Source organism: Ceratotherium simum, chromosome 17 (genome assembly GCF_057802395.1).
Source record: "Ceratotherium simum simum isolate JZ-2026a chromosome 17, ASM5780239v1, whole genome shotgun sequence".
Classification (NCBI taxonomy): Eukaryota; Metazoa; Chordata; class Mammalia; order Perissodactyla; family Rhinocerotidae; genus Ceratotherium; species Ceratotherium simum.
In genome coordinates, this window is record NC_141916.1 from 10,020,376 (window position 1) to 10,028,094 (window position 7,719).

Below are 7,719 nucleotides of genomic sequence, written 5' to 3' on the forward strand. Positions count from 1 at the left end.
ACTCTAATATATATTTGTCCCTGAAGTGTTAGTGTAAGATGCTGTTATATCTGTCTTCTCCATGCACGTTTGGCCTCAGGAAAGTATGAACCCAGCTGCTCTTCATCATATATTGTTTGTAATAAACTTCAAGTTCCTTAAAGGTGGTGTTTACACAACTTGGTATTCTCCAGTATTCCTATTTTAGTATCTTTTCAGAGTAAGTACTCAATAAATATTTGTTGATGAAACTACAAATGGTGCCAGAGACTTGCGGTCTCTATGAATTTGACTACTCTAGGTACCTCATATAAATGGCATCATATAATACATGTCCTTTTATGACTGGCTTATTTCATGAAGCATAATGTTCTCAAGGTTTATCCATGTTGTAGCATGTGTGAGAATTCTTTCCTTTTTAAGAATGAATAATATTCCCTTGGATGTATACCACATTTTGTTTATCTATTCATCTCTCAGTGGATATCTGGGCTACTTTCACCTTTTGGCTATGGTAAATAATGCTGCTATGAACACGGGTGTAAAAATATGTTTGAGTCCCTGCTTTCAATTGTTTTGGGTATATACTCAGAAGTGGAATTGCTAGATCATATGGATCTACTAATTTTCTTAGGAACTGCCATATTGTTTTCCAGAGCAGCTGCACAATTTTACATCCTCACCAACAGTGCACAAGGGTACCAATTTATCCACATCCTTACCAATGCTTGTTATTTTCTGGGTTTTTGATAGTAGCCATCCTAACGTGTGTGACAATGAGCTTTTTGATGGTAGGCACTGGGATTTATTGATATTGATCTGCTGTGCAAACATATTGGCCCAGCATAGGAGATGATTGATATATATTTGTTTAATGAGGGGCCCTAGATAAAGATTATTTAGTGCATCATACACAATAGTTTAGGAAGGCCCAGACCACATTCCTAGCAAACAGTCCTTCAGAAATGACTCAAACAATTCTAGTGAAGGGACACTCACCAGCATTCAAAGAATTAATTCTAATTTTGAGGAGTTTCGATTACTATTGAATTTTTTATTCAGAAATAAAACTTATTTCCAAATTTTGTTCCTCCACAACTGCAAAGAATATATATAACTTCTGCTTTATATGGAAGTCTTTCAAAGATTTAAAAAGAGTTGTTTTTTCCCTCCACTACGTCTTCTTTTTAAAGTTAAACGTTTTTAGTTATTTCAACCATTCCCTCACACGCCACAGTTTCTGAACTCATCAGTTTCATCTTTCACTTGATTGATACACTGACTTTTATTTGATTGACTCTTTCCATAAGGAACTTAAGAAAACATGCAAGTGTAGGGTAAGTCATTTGCCTTGGAACATTGGTAAATGTGAATGCGCAGGGTTCGCAAACTAAACCTGAAAAATGAGCTTCAGGAAAATCCATAATTCAAGGATGTTACTTCAGACTGCTCTCAGCATCATCCTAGTTTTCACCCAGGATGTGCACGTTTGTACTTGCCATTTGAGACCAGACCACTCCCACCCATCCTCTGTCATGCATCTGCTTCGTCAGAGTAGGAGTCTGGTGTCTTCCACTCATCAGTTGACAACATCCCTCCATCAATTGTTTCTCGGTACCGCTAGTGGGGAGTATCGATCTAAATCACGCTTTTAAGGTTTGTATTTATGACTCAATATTAAAAATTCACACAAGCCTCACATTGAGAAACGATGCAGGACACACAAAATCGTGGATAGAAGGTAGACATTTCTACTCAAGGCAACAGTGTGCAAAACACATTTTATTGTAGAAATGTTTCAAGTAATAAATAATTTTTTAGAGTGAATGAAATCATCCAATTAGAAATTAAAGTAGGCAAGAAATAATAAAAGTGTATTATATGTTGTTGTTTTAAGTATTTCTCATATTTGAAGTTTCATTATAGCTTCTGGTTTAGTGAAAATAATTTTTCCAACAGCTACATTTTTACTTTAGAAAATGCCGTGAAGAGAACATTTAATAAACAAATTAGAATATTCTTTTTTCTCCCAGGAACCACACCATCAGGAATATTGTATGCCTGTAGTCAATTGTCACATTATGTTGTCAAGGAATGACAATCCATTCAATATAAAACTCCTATACTAAGAGAAAGCAACGGGGTAGAGCACTTAGAATTTTTAGAGTTTATTCAATTTAACAAAAAAATGGATATATAGACAAGTAAATAAATAGATAGATAGAGATAGATAGATAGATGCTCTGCTTCGTACACGACTCTACCATTTCCTAGAGCAACAAAAATGAATACAGCTCTGTCCTGTGTTTAAGGACCCTGTAGCCCTATGGGACATTTTGGTAGACAATTTCTATATTAAATAACTGTAGTTAGGTTTGCACAGGATTCTATGAAAGAAGATAAGAGGACCTCAAAGAGCCTAGGAAAACATCAGTGAGAAAATAAATGTTGAGAATTTTCTTGAAAAATGAAAGATAGCAAAACAAAGAAGGTGGCCAAAGACTAAGCATAAGAAAATGTGGTAAAGTAGTTCCATATTACTGAAACACAACTCAAGGAAGGATTTGGTTGGAATTGAAACACTGAAAAATAGGTAGAGGTTGGCAGGTCATGGGAATCTTGAACAATGCCAGGGAAATTGGACTTTAGCTTATGGGGGCTGTTGCTGCTGTAGTCTCAGAGAGAAGTGATGGAGATCTACACCTGGGCTAAAAAGTAGGGAACAGATTTTGGATAAACTAAAAAGATAAAATGGATAATTTATTGGATGTGGGTGTTTAATAATAACAATAAAGAAAAGAATAATAACTTTCATTGATTGAACATCTACTCTGTACTAGACATTTTTCTGTGTATGTGCTATCTCATTTGATCTTCGTAAGAACCCTGTGAAGTAGGATCTCCTATTGTGTCATTTTAAAAATAAGAGAGCTGAGGCACTGAGAAGTTTCCATGCTGTGACATGGCAGAACAGAATCTAAACCAAGGCAGTTGGGATCCAGAGATACTTTTTCCATTAATTCATGCTGTTTGGAAATAGAAGATGGGAATAGCTCAAAGTATTTTTATTTTTATTTTGAGCAAAAAGGTTGATGGCATCTGGAAATGTAAAAATTCCTCACTTAAATGAAAAGAAAGATATTGTATTAGTTTCCTATTGCTACTATAATAAATTAGTCACAATTGCGTTGGCTTAAACCAACACCAATTAACTATCTTACAGGTCTTGAAGTCAGAAGTCCAAAATGGGTTTCACTGGGTTAAAATAAAGGTGTTGGCAGGGTTGAGTTCCCTCTGAAGGCTGTAGGTGAAAATTCATTTCTCTGCCTTTTTCAGCTTCTGGAAGTCATTGGCATTCCTTGGCTTGTGACCTACTTCCATCTTCAAAGCCAGCAATGGCCAGTTGAGTCTCACATTGTATCACTCTGACACTGACTCTTCTGACTCTCTTCCACTTTTAAGGACCCTTGTGACTATAATGGACCTACCTGGACCATCCAGTATAATCTTCCTATCTTAAGGTCAGCAGATAAGCAACCTTTATTCCATCTGCTACCATAATTCCCCTTCGCTATGTAACATAACATGTTCACAGATTCAGGGAATTAGGACATGCACATATTTGGGAGGCCATTATTCTGCCTACCACATATATTGTAACTAATTAATGGTAATTACCAAGCTAACATAAATTATGCTCAGTCTTGATTAATAAAAAGATATTAATTACTACTTACCTCTAATTGTGGAAATACATTGTAGAGTTCACGTTGTGTGTTTTCCAGAAAACACAGTCCCTCCAAAACCTTAGGCTTACATTTCTTCCAAAATAGCTTGCAAAATAGCTGAATTGTCAGAAACCATCTCCTTGAGAACTATTCTCTTCGCTTTCATCTTTTATGTGAGTGGAAATTTCTCAATATTGTATAATAATAGTATTGCTTGAGCAGTATTGTCCAAGTAGTCCAAAAGAGAGCTGCTCCTTAGAAAATGCAGCATTTCAGTCATTTTAAAATAATTTTACATTGTAGCTCAGCCACAAAAACAGGTGAATTTGTCTCTAAGTCAAGTCCTATACAGAAACATCTCTGAATGACCATGTTCTGCCTCCCTTATTTGCTTCCTATTTACTATTGATTAATATACTCTTAGTTTAACATGCAGGACTTTAATTCATGTTCTTTCGTAGTCTTCTAGTAAAAGACAGCTTTTGCAGTTCCAAATTTAAGAGATTGAGTTTAATGACTGTGAGCAAGTAAAAAAGGATTTTGAGTAGTGAAGGAAAGAATCCATCTTTAGGGAAAGTCAATTATTCACATGAAAAAGGAAAGCATTTGAAATATATGGGAATTGAAAGTAAATCTGTCTCAACTTCACCAAACAGTTGGGTGAATGACTCTAAGATCTGAAAGTATTTTACAAGAGGGGATGAGGCTAGAACTGTAACATGTGCACGTCAGAATGACAGTGAGGTTACTATGGCATTCCTTTCACCATTATCCTCAAGGAACTGATATTTATATCAGTACCGTCAGGGTATTAAAGAGAATAGGCATGAGGACAGGTGAACTTGAAACTCAAGATCTAAACATAGAGCCAAGTAAAACAGATGTGTGGGCGTGTACCTGCAAAATTGTACGTGAAATCTTAAGCAGAAGAAATGAACATAGGTCAATGCAAATTGAGGACTGGTGGAGTCTTCACCTCTTTTATCTGAAAGAAAAAATCTTCATGGAAAAAAATGGCATAGCAGTATCTGCCTCTCAAAGCTAATTACTGAGATATGCTTTCAATAGCAGATGCATGTTTTTTTCCAGTATCAATTGTTTCTCAATTTGAGGGTTGGGACATTACTATATATAACACTTTTTAAGCTTAAATTCATCTTTTTTCTCTTTTTTCCAATCACCCTGTATCTAGATGCTGAATTTCATCTTAAAAAATTCAATAATTGTTTATTAATCACCTGTGCACATCTGGCTACAATGGTAAAGATCTAATATAAAGAATTGCCTGATGATTTTTAATAATCTGCATGAATCTTCCAAAATTCTCATGGAGGGAAACTGGTTGGCAATCTATTAGATTTATTTATTCTTATTACATAAAATACTAGCTTCTAGAATAGTTCTAGGCGAATGCCTAGTAATCACTCTACTGTAAGAAAATTTGGTCATAATATTTTAATAAGAAAAAAATTTTGTTTCTGAATTATTTTCAGAAATTTTTGATACTTCTGTTGTATTATGGATCCATCTTTGTCCAAAGTGTGATCCAGAGATGGCAGGTGGTCTATGAAGGTCTCTGGGGTTTGCACAGGCAAGCCTTTTCCAGCATTAATAATAAAATGACCCCAATGCTAAATTCTGATCTTTGGTATAGACCCATATTTGCCTTCTCATATACTCCATTGCCAACTTAGTAAACCAGAATCAATCTCTTTACCCATTTGGTAAGGAAAGAGTAAAGGATTAGGGGTTCAAAGCCAGGCTTGCGTCCCAAGTCTACTATTTATCACCTGAGTGACATAGTTCAACCTATCTATGGGCATCAGTTTTCTCAGTATAAACGTGGAGCTGGGTGGTGGGTGATGCTGGTGAGACAGCAACTTTAAGGATGATTGTAGATATTAAAAGAACAAAAGAATGTCAAATTCCTCTCTAAGTAAAAAAACCAAACTACATGCTATTATTGTTATTCAGATATTGATAGGCTTTTCAGTGACAAGTAGGTATGGATAAGTCAGGTAATCAGAAGGCTTTTTTGGTAACTGAAGTGGTTTGTAGCATGGAAACCACAAACTTAAGAAGAGTTTTATAGTCACTCTTTCCTTAACTTGTTTCAGGAATTCTCTCGCTCTGATCCTGATTTTCTATGTAATGCCCTCACGGCATATTCTGACTTTTGAGTTATCTCCTCCTTTTGGTGACTTTTCTAAACTGGTTGACACGAGAGCAATTTATATTTATGGATTTATAACCTAAATTCAGAGAACATATCATTGCAAAATGTCAAATATAAATGTCCACTTTCTTCAGAACTAAAGAAACATTTTGAACTCGATACACCATGAAATTTTAAATTGCATCTTAACACAGTAGGCCGTTCCACTCAGAAATAATGCTTTTTATACAATTTAAAGGAGCAGCATTCAGAGCTTTCAAAACCTTCCCTTAATCTCTTTTCTACTTCTATAATTAACTGTTTTATAATGTGCGGCCACTGTTTTGTTATGTACATCTCTCAAAACAAAGGTCTAAACTCTTGTATATCTAGTCAAGTAATGTGAGAGATATTTCTGATGATTACCTTTATTTTTTCTTGATACCTATGTAAAATTTGATACAAAGGTAAACCTTACCATGAAAACTGGGACAAAAATTCACTAGGCCTCAACAGTTCATAAATGAAGTCTATTGGGAATATTTCTTAATTTAAAAAAAGTCTACTTTTATTGGTAATGTACTTGATCTGCTTTCCCTCAGTAATAGAGTTAATGCAGTATCTTATTGGTGGAGCTTTATTTGCATATCTTACTATGCTTTCTAGTTAGTCTCTTTACATAAACTTTTATTTTATTATTTTTTTACATAAACTTTTTTAAAAAAGCAAATACATATGCTAAAAGCCTAGTTAAATAGCTATTTAAATTCAAATTTTGATATGTTTTAATTTTGATGCATATCAAATTTACATGGATGACTTTATGTTTCAGACCTTAAGATGTGCTGTGATACTGAGGAAAGGGCCTGTATTGTTCCATTCATTTAATGAACTAATATTTTTGAGTACCTGTTATATGCTAGAAGTAGATGTAATCCATGCCCTCATGGAACTCATATCTAGAGAAATAGGGTATATACATATACATACGTACACACACAGAAATTCAAGTGAACAAATATGTAATGATAAATTGAGGAAAGTGTAATGAAACAGGAAATGCAATCGAGAACGATGGTGGAGGGGCAACACAGGCAAAGGATTAGAGAAGCTTCTTTGGAGCCATATTTTGTTTGGAATTAAAAGATAAGAAGCAGCTAGCTGTTCCAGAGGTAGAAGATTCCAATTTAAAAATACAATATGTCAATTTTCTGAGATAGGGAAATTCTTAGCAGAAAGGCAGCAGCTGGGTGGTCCCTAGTGAGTAAGGGAGAAATTAGATGAAATGAGATTGGAGAAGCAAAAGGGGACCCTGATAAGGAGTTAGAACCTTATTCTAAGAGAGTCAGAGAGGAGAAGCGGGTAGGTAGACACTTTTATCCTCCAACCACGTTCCCCATCACTCTATGGGGCACTTTATATTCCTCTCATTTAGTCTTCACAATCACCTTTTGGGAAATCTGTTATCATCCTGAATTTATAAGTAAGAAAAACAAGCTTTACTTGCTGTATAGTTAGTAAATGGAAAAGTTAAGATTCAGACCTAAGTGTGTTTGTCTACAATGGATGATTCAGATTAACTGTAGCCCACTACCTACCAGAGAATATAAAATTGAGCTGGGCCATTAAAGGCAACACTCTTCCCTCCACCATCTCTAAGCATAATGGGATTATACGTCTTTTTGTTATGACTATTTATTTCATTATATTTAGTTATCTGTATGTGTGTGCATCTCACTAATTTTCAGGCTTACTGAGTTCATAAATCCCAATTTACTCACTTCCACATTCCTCACTAGATCAGGCTCTTGAAAACATTTGGTGATCAACAAATACTAATTGAATGAAGGAATGAAT